Below are 20,359 nucleotides of genomic sequence, written 5' to 3'. Positions count from 1 at the left end.
GCTGTTCCAGCCTCCCTGTCCTAGAGATTAGGAAACTTCTTTCAGTTTCCAAAAAGTGTGTTTATTCATGGCCCTTTGTTCTTACCATGGCACTGCTCTCCAGTGTAAATGGTCCGTTCTCCTCCCTGATGTTTTACAGGCAGTAATCATAACCCTGCTAAGACTTCATTTCGCTATGATAAACAATCTGTACCCTTCTAGCCTCCTCTTGTAAAGCAGGCTCTATGTTCTGATCTCTGTAATACCCCCATCTGCATGTGTCCCTGCTTTAAGTCACATTTTCTGAGCATAGATATTCCACAGATGGCTGTATCACGCACAAATGTCAACAGCTCCTTATCTACACAGCCAGTACTTCTCCTGACATGGTCTAGGTCCTTTTCACAACTCATCACAATGGCGGGCATAAAAATTTGGGGCAAAAATTCTGATTCTGGAGAGCTGATGTCAGATGAAAATGCCTGTGCATGCTGCTCTCCCTATTTCCTTCCCTCTCTTAAATACAGATACTGTGTTTGCTATTCTTCAGTCACACAGTGCCACCCTTGAATTGATAGATTTATTAAAAACTCTTAGTACCAGATTTGCAATTTCACACATCAATTCTTCCAGAACTTTAGGACCAAAAGTTTCCACTCACCCCCCAGCTTTAGCGCATGGAAATCTTTAAGCTTTTCATCCACTTGTGGTAAGGCAGACTGTTCACATGCGCTCTTTCCCAGTAGCCACTGCATTTTTAGCCCCATACAGACTGGTTACCTTGAATTTCTGTGTGCACACATTGAGATAAGGTCTCCAATACAGTGAGTGATGATTCTATGCCTACAGAGAAAGTATTGTATTGAATTTGTGCTGAAATGTTCAGAAACACATCGGATATATTGAGCATTTCAGAAACTTAGCAGGTGTATTAAGATGAACAAGTATTTTTTAAAAACCTCTGTGTAATGCTTGAGGCAGAATAAGCACCATATATCGACTGTGCCATTAAAACAAAATCTCTCCCAGGATTTGAGAGCATTTCTGCAATAAAGAGGAGAGAGCAATGCTTGTGGCAACCATAGCCACAGTAATTGCCTGGGGTCCTCGTGAGAAGCCGAAGCCCAAAAGATGAAGGAAAGAGGGAATACCATTAAAAAAAAAGTGAAAACAAATATTGCAAGATACCTGAACGGCTATTTCACTGCTACAGAAAAAAGAAAGCACCACGTGCTTTCTTTAGGAACAGCATCCTAATGCTCTGGCTTTCACTGAAATCAATGGAGAGCGCTAGAAGGATCCATTAGCATCGCAGCCAGCTGCTGTGCTGGGGATCTGCTTGCTGATATCCACAGGAGCCCTCAAATTCTGCTGGTGCAGACCTCTTAAAGCCTGCCTGACCCAGAGGTGGGCCCCCAGCCAAGGCTCTCCAAGCTGCCCTCTGATGAGGCTGAACTTGGGGCTCAGCGGCCGTGGCAATCGCTCAGCCGTGGGGCCTGGGACAAGCGGTACACCCCTGTGTGCCTCGGTGAGCGTCCCAAGAGGGAGCTGCCATGTAGGGGAGCATGAGGAAGGGGCAGCGGAGGATGAAATATTTAAAATGCGAGAGATGTGAGCATGTGGGGTACCAGGGAAATCAGTTCAGCCTCTTCTTCCTATTTCACCCTGGGTAAATCACTCTGTAAGCAAAACCCCAGCCACCGTGGGGGCAAAACACCGAAACATCTCCTCCCTGCCTCTTTCCTGAAGCCTAACTGCACGAGAGAGCCCAGAGCTGGAGTTGCAGGGCCAAACAAGCCAGGCAGCAGGCAGAAGGAGCAGGCTGGCTGGCACAGGAGGGGGCTGCCCACGTGCAGGCACAGCCACAGCCCTGCACAGGGAAAGCAGCCCAGGCAGCACCGTGCTCCCCTGACGTTAAATGCCAGTTTGCAGATGCAAGCAGCAGATCACAACCCATTCCCCTCAGTAGCAGAATGGGCTTGTCCTCAAGCTCTTTCCCCTCGCTTGGTTCGTGCAAGCGGGTTGTGCGCGCCCTGGGAGCACACCTCTGCTAAATCACTCCCAAAGTCCCCAAAGTACAGTTTTATTTTATAGTCGCTGTCAAACCAAAATGTTTCATGTTAATTTCTTACAACGTACTCCACTGTCTGCTTCACTCCTATTTGATATTTATTCCCCTGCCAAACATGCATTTATTTGTTGACATTTTTATTAAATTAGACTGCAATAAATCTGTCTGCGTTTATGTTTATATCCCTTCATGCTCAAGTATTCAAAGGACCCCAAAGTAAGTTGCATGCATTAAATGCACAGCCAAATGCTCATAAGCATTTCACAGAGGGTAAATAAAGTCAAACTACTGGTAATCAAAAAAGATAACGACCCAGCCTGGCCGGGCTGGAAGGGGATGCTGTTTTTATGGAACTGCGTGATCTTCTCTCCCCTGATCAGAAGGGGAACAATCTGGGAACAGCCCTGCTTCCAGGCTTTAAAAATTCACATTTTTAATTTCCCTGTAGATAGGATAGGGAATTTCTTGAGCGCCAGCATCAGTAGGCTTTTTTTCAGAGTGAAAAATAATTTCTAAATGGTTGCACATTACAAAATGTTGCCGCAAGATGCAGTATCATGAAATTCCAGCATGCTGTTGATGGCCAATGCTACCTGGCTCTTAACAGAGCACCTAAAAACATCCTTAGCTCACCAATCACCGGGTAAATACAGCTGTGCCCAGGGAAAGCAGGGCATGGAGTGTGCGATTTGCCTCATGTCACCCATCAAGCTGTCACCAGAGTCAGGAATGAAGGTCAGAGCTGCTAAATCCCATCTGAAAAAAAAGAAGTAAGGGACCGCATTCATGTCATTTGAAGCTTCTTCCTGACTATTCCATGCAAAAGAGTGTTTTTGTATAGTATCTTTCTATCATAACTGTTAAAGCAACAGGGAGAAGAATAAGTTAAAAATTCACCACAGCAAGGTCACTCAAGGTTGAGGCTGTTCCTCAGCTCCCTCCTGCTGTCCCTTCTTGTATCGCTTGGGCCTGATATTATGCAGCACACGTGCCCTGCAATTCACAGGCGTCACGGTGGCATGCTAAAGAGGGTCCTCGTGCCTTATTTCTCCCTCCACACCATTCACACCGAACTTGATAAAAAGGAATGCAGAGAAATTCAGAATAGCTCCTCCAACTTCAGAGGACTGTGAACACAGGAAATTTTTGCTAAATTACAATGTCTCAAAATTGGCAACAGCACACTGATTATGTCTCATTGTGACTGTGATGTCCTTGGCGATGGAGCTGGGAGACCACAAAGTGAATATAATGCTCCTATATGTGACTCTAATGACTGATGATGCTCTGCTGTGGGTAGCAATTTTGAAATAACTGAGAATGACGACAAAGAATATTGCTTTTGTCTTTTTGCTTCAGAAAAACTTTACGTGTAATACGGAATACAATACAGCACTGCCAGCTACACATTGCTAATAGGGGAATTTGCAGTAGTTCATTCTAATCTGCCCTATATCTAGTTCTGTAGGGTAGGCAAGGCAGGGGGAAAGGGGGGTGCTCACTCCTGGACATGTCCTCATGTGTGGGATGAAATCTCAGAACATCAGGACAGCCAACAAGTGCTGCAGACCACACAATCAAATTAACACGTTAAATTAAATGTAGCATTTTATAAATTGGGAGCCAGATGCTTTCCTCACTCTAGTTGCTTCCTGTCATTCTGATAGCTCAAAGCAACCACTGCACTGAATAAAACAGTTGCCTGATCCCACAGAGGGAAGAATCATATGCTTTTGTGACATGAAGAGAATGCGGTTACGCTGTCTTCGAGACCTGACCTAGTATCACTGTTCACCACCCCTCGGTGCCACGGAGAAGTGCCAATGTGCTTGGGAGTAACTCGTGCTTCATGACCCCACTCAGAGTCACCGCATGCCCTGGGGACATGGTGGATGGTGGAGGGATGGTGGAGCTTTGCTCCTTCCTCAGCTATCATCTGACAGAGCATGAAGGACTTTGGTGCAGATAAACGCCTCTGTCAGTTGCATGGAAAACACTGCGTGTCAGCAGTCATCACACGAATGGGAGAGGTAAAGAATAACCCACAGAGGAAAACACAGAGGGAGGCTGAATGCAGATCTCTCCGCTGATGTCTTCTGCAGGAAGCTCCAGATCTCCTCTGAGCATCATGCTTCTACTCCCCGCCTGCCCCACCAGGCAGAGACCCACAGAGCTGAGCCCTCACCAGCACTCTGCAGGTCCAGGCTGGTCCTGGGACCACTGAGCGCTGCAGGAGCACACTGACCGTTACACACGGGCTGCCTCTTTTAATTTTTACACACTGCCTGAACAAGCTAATTTAAGCCTGTGCAGGTCAGTCTCTGGAGAGCAAAGACTGACATAAGAGGGACACAAATCTATTTTGGATCTGCCAGAACAGCAGGTCCTGAGAAGTCCAACTGCTGTGCTGGCAGCACATTGCTGTTTGCCTTTGTGAGATGGGAAAATAGGAAAAGAGAAAATTGGTTAACTTCAAGATATACAGATGACTCGGGGAACTGTGATCATGGAGCCTTTACTTTGATGGCTGTTCAGAGTTCTGAAGATATTGGACTGAGCAATCTTTGTTTTAATCCATCCTGAAGGATTTAAACTCAAGAGTTTGTTTTGAAAACGAGCTCTTCACTCAAGCCCCCATGCAGACTCGATTACCACGTTGGCCTTTCTGTTCTGGCAGGGGTGGTTTATTAAATAGTCTCCCCGCCTGTTGCTGCAGGAGCCAATGGAGAACAGAAACACAATGACAAGCCTGAGTAAATCCTTGTGAAATCTTTCCCTAGGAAGACAGTCAGTCAGTGCCCATAGTGCCTAGCCTCCTCCCACGTGTGAACTCACTGAGAAAATGATGCAGAAATGAGGTTTTCCTGACACTTAAGAAGCAAATTTAAGTACAGTAAAGAAATCTGTTCTGCCCAACAACAAGCCAGAGGGTCTTCTTGAACTGGAAAAGACTGGTCTCACCTGAAGACTGCTTTAATAAGCCAATAATAAGGCAAAAGAGTGGTTTTCTGTGCACCTGAAGCACATCTTTTTGCTTCTGCCTTCCAACACTCCTTCTAAATGGAAACCATTTTGAAGCTCGGTTTGTGTGCCCTTAGCACATTTCATAGTATTGTGACTTTGGGGGCAAAATTCATTCCTTGCATGGTGTGAAGGCCATGCCCAAGGCCTGTTTCCACCTCGGGACAGAGAGCTGGGCTTTTCACAGCTTTAAATGGGGATGACGGCTCCGGCAGCCAAGCTCTGAGGAACCTGGCGGAGGCAATTTAAAAAGTTACTGCTCCCAGTGGTCCACTCTCCCCAGAACAATTAGAAGCGAGCGTGTGCCTGCATTTCAATGGCTTCAGTGCAGAGGTTGGCATATTAATGTGAGCCCGTCGCCAGCCACAGCAGAAGCACTGAACTTTGCGCCGGGCAGCTTCTGGTGCCAGGGGAACAGATCTTTCCCAGCCCCATCACTGAGCCCATCTCTCTGTGCCCTCTGAGCCACCCCTCAGCACACAGAGCTTTCATTCCTACTTCTGCAGGATTTCTTGGCCAAGCTGCTCTGGGACTGGTTTGGTGGCGGTGCAGAAATAGCCAGCTGGGCACTGCTACAGCTCTAGGGGTGCCAGGTGCCCCCCAACCAGCACCGACAAGCACCACCATGGAGAAGGAGCCGGGACAGGCAGCAGCACCTCCCCAGTGGGACCCTACGTACCTATACACAAACCATCACATGGGGAAGCCCAGCCCCAGGGATGATTTTTGACATAAATTTGCATCTACCAAAGTGCATGGCTATCCTAGCTGCACCTTCCTCAGGCTTGCTTTTACTTCTCAAATGAGTCGTTTTTTCCTTCTTTCCTACAGCTGAACATTGCTTTTCCTCGGGAGCACTGGGGAACAATTACAGCAATGAGAAAATGGTAAAAATAACACAAACCCAGCATATTCCTCATGACACTGACAGCCAGAATGCTGCTTAGTATGGCAGAGAGCAGAAACATTAACAGGCTTAATACCCAAACAGGTAAGCACGATCTGTACTTGAACTGCTAGCAAACACTCTCTTTGCTAGAAATACTTCAGAAATCCTGAACACCTCCATCGCCCTGTGAACACACTTAACCGTTCTCAGTAATTTGGCACTTGGGATGACAGGCACTGTATTTTTGATACCGTTTCACTTGTAGCGGCATTATAATACAAAAACGTTCAGATGCTGCTAGGTTAAAATATGTGTTTCCCCACTGGTAATTAGTAAAAGAAAGTCAGGCTAAACATATTAGTTTGGGCTGGCTTTTTCTTTCCCTTCCTGTAGTTTTACACTTCACAGTCTCAATAATTGTAGCCCTCATGAACAATTATGTAAAATAATGTAAAATGCAATATGATCAAGGTATTAGTCTATTATTATCCCAGCTGCAAATGCATGAATCATTACAACAGAGTACCTAAAAAACCCCAGACTTTTCTGTCAGTTTGAGTTTATAGGACTTTTTTTTTGTCTTCTGGATGTTCATGACAATTAAATCATACCTTGAAAATTATAAAAGGAAAAGAAATCCAGCATAGTTATTATGAGTGCTCATTAGGAAGCAAAAGATTGGTTTTGATTAATTGTGCTTGTTGTGCCACTTAATTAATCGACTGGCTTCTTACTTAGTTGAAGAGTCCTTTCTGGAGCAGGCACCCAGGCAGGCCTGAGGATGGGTACGTGGGGCTTCTGTAGGGATGCACCTGTTGGAGAGCAAAGATCTGTCAGACTGGAGGAGGGCTAGGCTTGGTAATGCATGTTTATCGGATCACCTGTTGAGTGCATGACAGTTACAGATCATTTACAGGCGCTGGATACTCAAGAACTTTGGGTCTGAATGAAGACAGGAATTTCCCTTTCTGCCTGAGTCTGATGCTTTGCTTCCAGGGATGCAGTGATGTATGTTTGCTCTTGGGCATGAAAAATACAAAGTTTTTTTATTTATATACTTGTACGTTTGTGTGTGCACAAAATCCCCAACTTTTAAAAATGGGTCCCCTTTATTGGAAAGCTGAGTAAATATTACATTAATGTAAAGCTATGCCCCAGTCCTACAATCAGACCTTAAAATCAATGGGACTGTAGACTGATAAGGAGTCTCAGCATCACCAGTCAGACTCCAGGATGTGTTTTAATTCCCCTCTACACTGGAGGATAACTATTCCCAGTGATTTTGGAGGAATTAAACTAATATACTGGGGAGAAGGAACTCTGTGACCTATTTCTTTCCTTTCTATTTCCTATGGATATATATGGTGATTTGTATGTAAGACAAAACTCTGGAGACTGCTCAGGAAATTCTCATATAATCCACTCTCTCCTAAAGAGAGTGAAGATCATATTACAGTGTTACAGAAAATAATAGGGCCTTGAAATTAGGGGGAAGAGTCAGAGAAAAATGTGGCTGAGCCAGGTTCTATGGAAATTACATAAAGTTGGCTTTTTTTTTCTCTGAAAAGAGGGGGGAAATGGAACAGAGATAAAGCACTAATAAATATGTGGAGAAGAGTAAGATGCATCAAAAATTGAAAAAACACTATGAATTGGTCAAAAGAAAATGACAATTATTTATATGTGGGTCCAGAACAGATAAATTCTTGCCTTGACTGGTAAAGCCAGTGGGCTGGATTTATATTTCAGACTGATGTTTCTGTACCCCATCCTTCTTCTTTCTCCTGAATCTACCTGCAGTGAGATGTGCCAATTTGCTGCCATCACTCCCTGCCATCACAGTGCCACCTGTGTCACAAAGACTGGACAATGCCCTCATCTAAGAGCAAGAAACCAGACCTGAGATAACAACAGATGAAGCAGCAACAAGAGAAAGGAGACAATGATTCATCAAGGAAAGGAGGCCATAAATGTTCCCCTTCCCTGGTTCAAAATACAGGAGTCACTCTCTAACAGGTTGTTATGGAGATCTGCAGCTTTTAAAGAAATTGCAGTGAAAAACTAATGCTGCTTCTTCCAATCCACAGAATCAGGCACTTTCAATGACAAACATAGGCACTGACAGCAGGACGCAAATAATTCTTTAATCTAAAGAGAGAGCACTCAATATCTGCATTTGGAGCAGAAAGCCATCTCCTGTTTTAGGTTATCGCCTACAGGGAACAGCGACAGGGCTGCTTTGTATCGGGAGCCTGGCTGCAGATGCCCAGGTTTGCAGTAATTATCCAAGAGGCAAAGCCAAGCATGTGAAACTTAAGATCAGCATTAATAAATGTGAGAGCAAACTATCTAGCCAATTGTCTGGAAAAAAAAATAATAATGATAAACCTGTGCTCCCCATTTGCAAGAATGAGACAATATTAATCATCATTTAATAGCAACAATAGTTGTTCAAGAGCCTTGTTGTATCTTATTTTTTTCTTGAAAAGTGAAAAAAATGAAAAAATGTGCGCAAGGAGGATACACAAGTATGAGAATTGAAATGCTAATGTTATTTCATTAAACGATTTGTGGAGAATGAGATAAGACATCGACATTCTCTAAGAATAATTTCTTTAAATACCTTGTGCTCAGGATTCCCCTCTAGGCAACTTTTCATCTTTCTTCATTAAAAAAGTAGCATTAAATTTATTAAAGAGTCCCAATTAAGCTGGTAACTTGCTTCAAAGAGCATCCAGGCTTAGGGGGATATGTTAAACTTTAACAGTGATGGGAAGATTCACCCGTAAAGCTGATTTTAGAAACAGCATCTTTCTGACTGGTACAATTTGGCTTGCACACCCTTAAGGCATTCTCCCAAACCTAACTGATGCTTATTTTGGGAAACAGCACAAAAACGCTCCAATTTAAGGTCAAGTGGATGGCAAAGTTGGCCAGAACAAATGCAAATTTTTTCTTGATAGTTTTGGAAGACAGTAAAGGACAATTTCATTTTTTTCAGGTCCCAAATTGATCTGATTCAAGGGTGGCATCAGACACACCTGAAGCAAACTACAAATTTACCTTTAATGCCAGCTACCCTGCCCAGTTACATATCTCGTCTTCTTGTTTAAATATAATTGGTAATACGCACACTGGCTTACAGAATATACCACCAGTCATGAATGGAGACAGGTCAGAGGAAAAAAATTTCAGTCCTACCTGCCTTAATTCTCAGGGTCAAAACTTCTAGAAAAACTCCTGTAGCTGAAAGTGGAAAAATCCTTTTGTTTTCAGAGCAAAAGACAGAGAATGAAGTTAAAAAAAATAAAAATATTAAGGGATGACTGACCCTCCACCTTCATCATTTTACATTCTGGGGAAGAAGAGCAAGATATGAAAATAAATATTGCAAAAACATTCAGAAGATATATTAAGATATGCATTCAGGCTGTGGAGTGGGAAGAAGTGAAACAGATGGCTCAGGTCTGAACTCTATGGAAAACCTGAGAGAAAAAATGGAAGGGGGAAATTGCAGAGAAAACCACTTGTAAATCTCATATAGTGACAACAGATGAACAGGGCAGGGAGAAAAAAAAATGCAGCACTACCAGGTCTCTGCTGATCCCAGGGGAAAAAGAAAATGGGAACAGAAGTGAAGAAAAGATCTTCAACCTGAGAAAACCACCTTAAAACCAGATTTCTCTACCCTGTAGAAAACCGCACTGCTATTCCTGTGGCAGATCTTTCTAAGCAATGCTGCATAAGGAGACAATTTATGCAGCCATACAAATGTCACATTCATATTTAGACACTGATATAGTCCTTTGCTTTACATTCGCATCCTGCATTTCCTTCACTTCTAATCGAATGCTAATTTCACATTCATTCTTCATAGCCAGATTTAGACAAGGCACCCGGTGGTGCATACTTAGGGGGGTTATTATTATTATTTATTTTTTATCAGACTATGTCATTCCCAGGTAAAGGATGTGCTGCCTGCAATGTAATTATGTATTCCGGATAATGCCATCATTGACTGGGAGGCATATAAGTCAATTGCATATTGCATTGTGTATTATTTTATATTTATTATTTGCTGTCAAAGTGTTTTTGAGAAACAATGCTTATGAGCTGTGTGTACTTTACTATAAATATGGGGTCTCCTGGAGAAGGTACAAGGATCAGGATAAATTTAATTTGACAATTCTGTCAGAGGTAACCTCCACTTCTTTCCAATCTGCCACTTGCAACAAACAAGCCAAGCTGGTGTTGAATGCAGAGGAAAAGAGCTGGAGGGACTCAGTAGTAAATATTACAGTGGGAAGATACAGAAAAGCTTGTTTCATGAGCTCAGTAAGGAGCACAGCAAGACTACACTTTCCCAATAAATGTATTAAGAGCCCCCCTGAGATAATGTCTCCATATGTTTAGCTTTTTCTTTCCTTTTTTTTTTTTATTTTTTTTCCTATTTAATTCCTCTTAGAAGAGTCAGGTTTCAAATGATACCTTTCTCCCTCTTTGAATGAGACAGCATATCTCATGCAGGAAAAATCAATTCTAAGTGGGAATGGTCTATATTGCCACATTTATATTAAATAATTCTCCCCTCCTCTCCATTGTATGCATCTCCATCGGTGATAAATAATGGAGCCAATTTTCAGTGGGTGAAATGTGACAGCGGCTCTACGCACTCTGCCCCAAGGCTGCCTGAGCAATTTACCTCGGCGCAGGCGAAAGAAGGCTGTTGGAAAATTTCTATCAGCCCGGTATGTATAGAGGGCTTCGAAGTAGAGGGAGAGCAGAACAAAGTTCCCTGGAAATGGTATAAAATATTTTGATACTGGGATTCTGATTGATGTTGCTGCTTTTCACACTCTGTTACTTCTTCTCCCCGCGGTGTGCCTTCTCGCTCCCCACTCTAGGAGCTGTCCCTGTCATCTGGGTGACTCTCAGTTGAATCAGAGCCTCTGCACCACGCTTAATGGACCTGAGCTGACTAGTAACCACAGAGGACTTGCTTCTTCAGCTTCGTTTCTTCACCCATCCATGCCTACACATGTACATTTTCTGAATGGAAGAAAAAGCTGAACTGACATTTAAAAGTCAGGTGCCATGAACACGCATGTTCTGGATTCAGAAGTGGGTAAATCTTACTTGATCAGGACCAAAAATCTCATCTTCTCCTTCTGTAAAATTGCTCATGCTGCAGCTCATCTATCCTGGTTCAGTGCATGAAGACCGACAGGAACCAGGACAAACCCCGTGTGATAGCACAGTTCTTGACAGGAGGGGCTAGAGGAAAAAGCAATTCTATTTTATGTTCTACCTTCCCCTCTATATTCATTTCATTATCCTCTAAACCTTCACAGGGAATAATCAAAAGAGATGCACTGGCTGCACAGCAAACATGCCGAGGTCAAACTTGCTCAAACTTGCAACTTTACCATAACTATTTTATCAAGACAACACATTGACCTGCTCTCCGAGTTGATTAGATAAATCTTGAACACAACTCTTAATCACTCTCCATATTCCAGCTTATCCTTTACCAGAGATAGAGCACAGTTGCTTGGCTGTTTATCATAGTGTTGGCATGGTAGTAACTGCCTTGAAACTTCAAACTCCCCCTGCCCAGAAGTGTGAAAACTAATAGGCATCGGAACCACATTTTTACAGATAAAGTAGGATTTTGCTGGGGAAAAAAAAAAAAAAAAAAGAGCTTTTCTAAGCAGAAAAAGAAAAGGCACTATTACACTGAATTTACACAGATCTCTATACCAGCATTTGTTTGCTACATCCCCTGCTTTTAGTAACATTTTATTGAATAATCAGGACTCATTTCCTAGAGACATGAACAATTACAAATTGTCTCTGTTCCCCATTTCTAGGGAACTTCGTGCATTAAACACAAGTTGATTCCCAAGAATCTTTCAAGGCTTCTTGGAAAAGGGGGTTTCAGAATGAAAAACCAGCCACTGTTGCCGCAGCAATAACAAAAATCCTTTTAATGCTCCCAGGAGACCTGACAACAAGAAAAAATCACTTTTATGAAGGACCTGGTGACAGAAGGAACTGAAAATTATATAAACCTTCAGTGCCTAGGAAATGAAACATAATTTTAAAGAAGTAGGCATCGAAGTCACACGGTGGAACGAGCTTTATATTTATCAAGTTCTGGCTTTTGTTGGCCTTGAAGGATGAACCCATCCCTAACTTCAGGCACTATCTTTTAAATCACCTGAGATCCAGACATGGCTCCTGGATGCTTTCATGATGATCCTTTGTGAGACCTGTTCTAGAATGCAAAGCCATGACGAGACGTGATGTTTCTGCCTGAAGGCCACTGGGGAGCTGGAAGGGAAAGCAAAGCAGGTGGCAGTGTCAGGAATGCTCTGAAGCCTGAAGAAAACCTTGCAGCAGAAACATCACCTTTCACGCTAGTCCCCTCCCTTCAAATGCCTCCAGCTTGCTGATGTGCCTTTCCCTTGCTGTAATTTTATTTTCCTATCTGCATAGTGATGAAAATACAGGTCTGAGTTCGGGTATCTATTTTTTTTGAGTGATATCTATAATTGACTTCTGAGCACAACAGCGTTCACTGAGTGAATTGATTTAAAATTGCTATAATAATACTGCAAAATTCCTTTATTAGTGTTGGAGTACATCAAGGAGAATCAGTTAGATTGCCATCTAGGATAATAAATACTTACAGACTAGTGCAAGCAGCCCACAAAAAGCAGCAGTTTTACAACTGCTTTCTCTTTCATTCTGTTTCTCCTACAGCCACTAGCCCATCATCACCATAAATTAGCTACTACCTACAGGAGCCATCTGAAGCAATCTGTTTTTCATATCTATTGTGAGTATGTGCAGAGCACGAGGGAGAGAAGAGATGAGAGGAAATGGAAAACTCAACACTGGTGAAGTGAACTGAGCCAATAATCCCTTGTTTCATGATAACTGGGAAGAAGGTAGTAGTTCCCCTGTTCACATCAGCATAAGTTCAGAACCACTCCACTGGATCAGGAGCACGCTTGGAATTAGAGTCTGACAGTCAAGTCTCAAATCACATTCGCTGGGCCCAATCCAAAAGACCCTTCCAAAGGATCCAAGGACATTTTTGCATTGACTTCAACAGCATTTGGACCAGACCCATTTTCTCACAAGGCAGAAGCAAGGATCTGGACCTCACACGGCGTGTGTGCTGGCAGCCCTGCCTGGCCGATCCGCCGAGCTCAGTCCCCAGCCCACCTAACACCAAACATTCATTTCCTGAAGACCACACACCGCAAATTCTACATGACTGATAAACAAAGCCGACACCAGGAAAAAGTTATTATCATAGCCTTGCCTATACTTTAAGTTTTCTCTTCTAGATGAAATATTTCAAGGATATTTTACTGAATCTTTTCCATCAGAATTAAGGCCAGGTTTAGTTGTGTGATTTCTGCTGCCATTGTTGGTCCAGCCTCTTTTCAGAGCTATCACAGAGGCCATCTAAAACACAACGTATCACACGTACTAATATTACATATCCCATACATGAATCATACACAACTGGAAAAAAAATAATTTAATTAGTGCAACTGTAGCCAACAAATTTCAGATTTGCTGGTGCCTCAAACCTCAGACAAAGCCGAATTTTCAGGAATTTATAAATCCCATGGGATCCATTCTGCTCCTAGAATTCAAGGTTTATCAATACCTATCACACCCCTGGTAAGCAAAGCGTGTCAGGCCCCTACGTTGCAGTGATAATTGGTGGGAACACGTGGGTCTGTCTGAGGGGGGCTACCCTACCTCACTCACCAAACGAGGCTTATTGCTATAGCAACAACTGCATCCTATGATTTTCTTGCTACAAACACCCGCAGAAAATATTCTGAAACGATCCATGCAAAGAACAACCGTTACTTTGACCCAGTGTGATTAATGTGTTCAGACCTGAATTATTTCTGCCACGGGTTAGGCATGCTGAATTCAGAGGACTCCTATGCAAGAGGAAGAAATCCCACTGCACTTCAGATTGAGGAGGGGAACTCTTAGTCTGAGCTCTCACTAGCCTCTGTGCTGTGCCTGATTTTCCCCAGAGTAAGAAATGGGAAACAGAGTTACAGCGTGGCCAGGTTGGTTGGGAAAGTTCATTCAGGCAGCAAAAAGGTGCAGGGCTTTTCTGTTCAGGACTTGCTCATGGAGCAAAGCCCTGCCTTCCTGATATTACTTCTGTTCTTACATTTGCTTGCCAAGGGATTAGAAGTCACAGAGAGAAGATGCCATCCCTCTGTTCAGAAGGAAGAGGCCTTATGTTGCTCTCCTACTTTAAATTTAAAAAATTGGGTTACCAGTAGCCTTGTCCCAGTGTGTGAGGCGACCCTGGAGCTGTGCCTGTGGCACCCGCAGGATTACTCAGTTTAAGATCTTCATTCTCCCATTTTCCTCTCTGTGTTATCATGCAGAAAGCATCCAAACAGAAAAGCAGCCTGAAGCCAGAAATTAAGGTGTACCATAAAAGAGTTTGTCAAAGGATCTTAAGGAGAAAAATGAAAAGACATAACCCTTCCTTCTGTCTCTTTTTAATCTCCTGTGTGGTGTCCTAAAGCGTGATAGATACTGAAATCCAAGGCTCATGGGGATGCAAAGGACAGACACTGGCATCCCCAATTCTGGCCTAAGTAGAAGCACCTTCCAGTGACCAGGAAAGCTCTTTAAGAAGCAGCAAGTAAAGGGGTGCATGGCAGAATCCTGATGTCCCATGGAAGTTTCTCACACATTACCCCTTACTCCACATCTCTCCATGTCAGAGCACTCAAGTAATGATGCCTCTGTCTCAGCTGAGCAAAATCAGAAAGTGTTTCCCAATTCAAGTTTGTGTATCTCTGAGAATTTATTTCTGAGGCAACTATCAACAGTGAGGGTAGATGCGATGGTAGTGACTATGTAGAAGGATTCACAACCAAACTGTACAAATTATTTCTGAATAAAGAACTGTCTTTATCCTCCCACCAAAAGTCTTTTTACTTTCAAACTCAACTTAAAAACAGAATTGCAACTTCAGCACAGACACTAAAAATGTCTTACGAACTTGATTCCCTTCTATGCAAATAAACATTCAGCAAGAAAAACAACTTCACGTACTAAAGTCTGAAAGTTGTCAACTGCTGCAAGAAATTCCTCCCTTGCACCACTGCTATTTAAAGCAGCATGGCACCAATTTGCGATATGAATGATCTATTGCAGTGAATCTGATTCAGTGCCTCGTAAAGGCAAATGCATCACTCTGACCCATCTGTTCTATGGACATAATCTTAATTGCAAACATAGGGTCACATTCCAATAAATCAGCAAGACTGCAGTGAAGGTGCCTGTGTTTATGTCATCTGAGCATTTACCCAGTGCCGCCTACAATCATTGTTCAACAGAATTTAGGGACAAAAAGAACAAGGAGATTGCTATGAACCCCTGTTTTCTTACAGTGACTCATTGAATTTATTATTATTTATTGAATCTAAAGCTCTGTGTGGGTAAAATCCAGGTCCTGTTCCTGTAAAACGCAAAACTTCTATGGCCCAGAACTTCATCACATATGTATGGCATAACAAGGCAGCAGAGATGTTTGTGGTGAAGGGCAGGCCACATAAACACAGAGGAGAAATATATATCTTGTCACAGAAGAAACAGAGTAAGATCTGTTCCAGGCCTGCAGAGCACCGTGCAGAGTATGAGCATCTCTAGTCTCAAAATAAAGGTAAATGATTAGAAAGGATAGAAAGGAGAAAGCAGCTCCTTGTTTCCCTCTTCCCCAAATGGCACACACACAGATGATCTCATTAGCTCATCTGTGTAATTTACACTTCTAATATGGCAGGGGAATAAAACAAATATTCAGAAATAAGCAACAGGACGGGGATAGAAGAGGGGAAAACCTCAGAGCCCTCTCTCATCTAAGCTCCTTCTTTCCTTGCCAAATGTTATATTCCCTTCCTGGGAACCCCTCCAAGTTTGCGTCTCCAGATGCCACATTGCAGCAGGCTGCCTGGAATCCCTCCTACCCGCCTCCACATCACTCACGCTGAACAGACAGGGCAAGCACAGGGCAGAGAAAGCATTTTATCCTTATTTATTTCCAGATGGAAAAATGAGGCATGCAAAGATCTAATAAAAAATAAAAAGTATTTTAAAAGTAATAATAATTCAAACCACCTTGAGGACAGACTCTTCTTTGGGAATAAATAAATAAGGAAATACAAATAATTGGTTTGGGTTGAAATTTGGAAGAATATACACCTGAGCTGTGTCTCCTGGTGTTAACCCAGGGTTCTGGCAGGTAAATTCCTTACTGATAGAAGAGAAGATCAGTATGGGCACCAGGAAAACCCTAATTATGAGCAAACGTAAGCATGATGATAAAACACGTGTGCAACTGAAGCTCAACAGGATTCACTTTTAACTGAATATTTGGGCATACGTTCATTCTAGCTGTCAGCATTCACTCAAGCGAGGAATGTGCAGTTGTAGGCGTCTCTCAGGGCACCTAACTTACAGCTTCAGGAAGAGGAATTTCCTCCTAGAAGCATCTGCCTGTCCACGCAGCCTTAGGCAGAGACCTAAGGGCTGGTGCCCCTTCTCCCCAGGGGCAAGAGCAGCACCATCGGTGCGTCGTTCTCCACCTCTTTCTCTTCCTAATTGACAGAGGAATCCTACAGTGACTCCAGCTCAGTTTGGGTCCTGAATGTAGGTAGGATGAAGCCAAGCCTAGGAGCTGGTAGCTTGCTGGAAGCAAAGCAATGGGATCCATGGTTACCAAGGAAACGTGTTGATCTTTAGTATTTTTGACACTGAAAAAATGCACCTGCTTTAAATACAGATAAATCTGGTTGAAGAAGAAAATGTAACCGGGCCTAATTAGAGAAGCCAACCTGTGTAACATGAGGCTTACTCAATTCACAGCCTCCTTTCATCCTCTTCCTACGTATCTCTAAAGACCACTGCTATCCCATCCACGTCTCCCTACCTAATTTTCATTTTAAAATGTGCTTTAATGACTGCAAGTAGGTCTGTGGTCCAGAAATAGAAGTCTCAAAGCACAAAGGGCATTATGTTCCCATCCACCTCACAGGGCAGGCTGGAGCGGAGTCCAGACCCAAATTGCCCAAGTATTAGAAGAGACCTCTATGCAGTATTTCATTCCAATTGCCTTTTGGACACCATTTTACAATACCCAGCTGGCCTCCAGTCCCAGTCAGAACCGCTCTTGTACCTGATTCTCTCCACCCCTCTCTATTTTTCTCTCCCTTCTCCTTTCCCTCCATGAAGAATGTTTGGTAAAAACTTATTGTGGGTGGGATTTTGAGGCATGCATCCCATTAAATTTAATGGGAACTGAGCATCTAAATCCCTTAGGCAGCTTGAAAATTTCAGCCTCTATTACTAATGCTCTTCTCATTATAACAAGATTTGTACATGACAGCTCGAGAGCCCTGACTCCACTATTAGTGATGTGGTTCTGTATCGTGCCGCTCATGGCACCCGGTGTAGGCTGTCGTGCTCAGAGCTCAGCTTGTCACAAGCTCTGCAGCTAACGCCAGACCAGAAAGCAGCCAGTAATTTCATTATGAGCGGTGAACTTTCTCATTGGGGGATTTCCACAAAAGAAAGATAATGCCAAGGAAATCTGCCTTTGTTGTCTTTTTTTTTTTTTTTTGAGAAGCATTTAATTTTAATTGTAATCATCAGCATCTGACATGCAGTGCACAGCAGAAGGGACGTGGCTGTGTTGCACAGCTGCAACACGATATCAAAAGGAAGAGTTTTTCAAGGGTTATTGTAGACTTTGCTGTCAGAATTTCCAGATTCCACCACATTAAATTTTTCATCAGCATTCCGCTAATTTACTGAAATTATAATTTACCGAGAGGGCATGACTGCAAAGTGAATGGCTTTTTAAAATTTCATGCACATCCTGCAGGTCTTCACCGGCAAGGTATTTAACCGTGTTGGTGTTAATCACACCTGACAGAGCAACCGTCCTTGTTCTCATCAGAGATTTTCCTGTCCCTGCTCATGTCACTCCGGCCCAACTGTGATGTGGGAGCAAAGGGATTGGAAAACCTCTGGGAAACCTGGGGAAAAGTGGAGATTGGTTGGACTTTCATGATAAAACCCTACATTCCAGTGCATGGAGTAGGGGAGGATGGGTTTCTTGAAAGGCAGAATTTCTCCATAATAAGGTAGGATTGCTGAGCACCTTTTTTTTTTTTTGCTGCTGTTGTTCTTTTAGGGGGTCACGTGCACCTACCTCCTTCACCCAAGGTGCTACGTGAGACTGGGCTCTTGACCTTAACCTTCAGATCTGTAAAGATGTGCTGGTGGCTCCCCTTACTTGAAGGCCTAATTCTCAGAGAAGTCGGCAGAAGTTCAGACACTTAAAAACCTTAAGACATCTGAGCCCATATTCACAGTCTGAGGGACAGATTTTGTAATCAACTCTTTCTTTCTTTACCCATAACTGCTACAGCTGACATCGGAGCTGAGGGCTTCGGAGTCTCTTTGTGCTGTTATGAAATTATTGGAATAAATTGGATCAGGACCTTTGGCCGTGTTCCTGTCTGGCGGCAGTGGTTACGACAAAGGGCTGGGAGCCCTCTTTGCTGGATTTTATTCACTGCTTTGATACCAGCTTGCCTTCCCCACCCAGATACGCAATGCCCAGCCCTTCATTGCTTTCTGTGCAGTTTTAATAGTTCTTCCCACAGTTCTGGAATGCAGGAATTGGCACCCTTGCAAAGGCAAAAATAGAGTCTAAACATTAAGAGATCACTGCATCTGCCTCCTCAACTTACCTACCTTACGGGAAAGGAAAAAAAAAAAAAAAGGGAAAATTATGTCTCTATCTCCTCCATGCTACAGCTGCAGATTTAGGCAGCAAGCTTGCTGGGTTGTCTGCACACAGGACAAAAATATGCAGTGCTTTTCATATAAAACTTAATCATCTTCCCCTGAACTTGGGGACATACCTTACTTTGGATTTATTTTTTGTTTTTCTAAGAAAGCTTATTGGGCAACCCCCAAATGCTCTATCACTCCACTGCTTCCAGGCAAGAGAGGAGCTATTCTCTATGGACAGCAAAACCTTTTTCATGGGGTCTTCAAGAGGTTTCAGAAAGGAGCAGGCAGGTCTGCCACACTGCTGCGGCGTGTCTGACTCACACGTTAAGGTGGGAGGGAAACTAGAAGAACTGAAAACATTTAGGCACTTTGTATTGCACCTCGGCCTTGTCCCGGGGTTGTTGGCCATAGTTGCCCTTCTGTTAATGGTAGAGGGACACCCCATACCCACAGGGATCTCTGGAGGTCTCAGCTGCGTTGGTCAGGACCTGTGGTTCTCACTACAGAGAGAACAATCTGTGCTGCTTTGACTGACACAGAATTACCAGACATGGGTAACAAAGAGCATCTAGATATTGTTGCCATGCAGGAAAACTTATTTTAAACAAATGAGGTTGGTATGGATTAGGTTGTTTGAATGGAAACACACAACGAGTTCACAGTTCAAGGTTGAACAAACCTTTCAACTTTGTTTTTTCAAATGACAAAATCCCTGCTTAAATCTTTGACTTTAACCAGGCAGGTGATTATTTTTAACTGCAGCTAACACACAACATTTATTTAGGCAAAACCATCCATGGACTTCAGATGGGAACTTTGCTTCCAATAAACAATAAATGGCTCTCTGACAACGTTAATATTAGACTCTCACTAGTTAGATAAGGCTGATAAATTGGCTCTTCTACACCAGCAAGCGACAATCTCTGCCAGCACTGTCTGGCTTAAAATATGACTGGTCTTCATCAGGAACTATATAAGCAGTGGGCTGGGGAAAGGAGCACAGAGAAAATGGTAAGGTTAAAAGTAAAGTGATAAAGAAGGTGCATGAAGATGCTGAAGGTTTTTCAGGTGCACATTCAGACACAAGACTTTCTGAGAGTGCAGTAGTGTGGGATCCTGTGCCGATGCATTGCACAAAACCAACAAGCATTTTAGGAGACTTACTTAAGCAACAGCAATGGCATATGGATCTAGAGCTGGGTATCTCCACTGGTGTTGAGATCCATGTAGTATCTTGAGAAAACTCAAAGTCCTTGGGTGAAAAACTCCTTTGGGGTTGGTAGCACAGCAGCAGATCATCTGAAGCAGCTTTCTGTGCAAAACCCCTTTTTGTTTTAGCAGCTTGAGGGAAAGTCAAAATCTTCTCCATGATGGGTACATGGCTTCACAGGTTGCATGACAAAATTCCAAGTAATTAAAGAGCTGATAAAAATGGTGTTAAAAGAGTTATTTCTTTGGGACACTTCAGATAAGCCAATCATTGCATCTTCAGAACAATAATTGTCTTTTCTTTGAAGACAGAGATGAAAAAC

The 20,359-nt window shown here is 43.1% G+C and overlaps 1 long non-coding RNA gene across 3 annotated transcripts in view; it reads right to left on the bottom strand.

Annotated features, from left to right (window-relative positions):
• Nucleotides 1–1,703: 1,703 nt before the first annotated feature.
• The window catches only part of LOC121077985, a 159,875-nt gene continuing 141,219 nt past the window's right edge, over nucleotides 1,704–20,359 (bottom strand). Inside the window, exons 4-5 of one of the 3 annotated variants that reach the window (XR_005824402.1) lie at nucleotides 12,181–12,293; nucleotides 11,410–11,634 (exon numbers count right to left, since the gene is read on the bottom strand). This is a non-coding gene — a long non-coding RNA (uncharacterized LOC121077985). Of the gene's footprint in view, nucleotides 2,807–11,409; nucleotides 11,635–11,972; nucleotides 12,294–20,359 lie in introns of those variants that run through there. The other 2 variants (XR_005824403.1, XR_005824401.1) reach the window with 2 other exon arrangements.

This window comes from Cygnus olor, chromosome 14, assembly GCF_009769625.2.
Source record: "Cygnus olor isolate bCygOlo1 chromosome 14, bCygOlo1.pri.v2, whole genome shotgun sequence".
Taxonomy (NCBI): Eukaryota; Metazoa; Chordata; class Aves; order Anseriformes; family Anatidae; genus Cygnus; species Cygnus olor.
The sequence above is the reverse complement of the archived record's forward strand: the minus strand, read 5'-3'. Positions and strand labels throughout refer to the sequence as shown.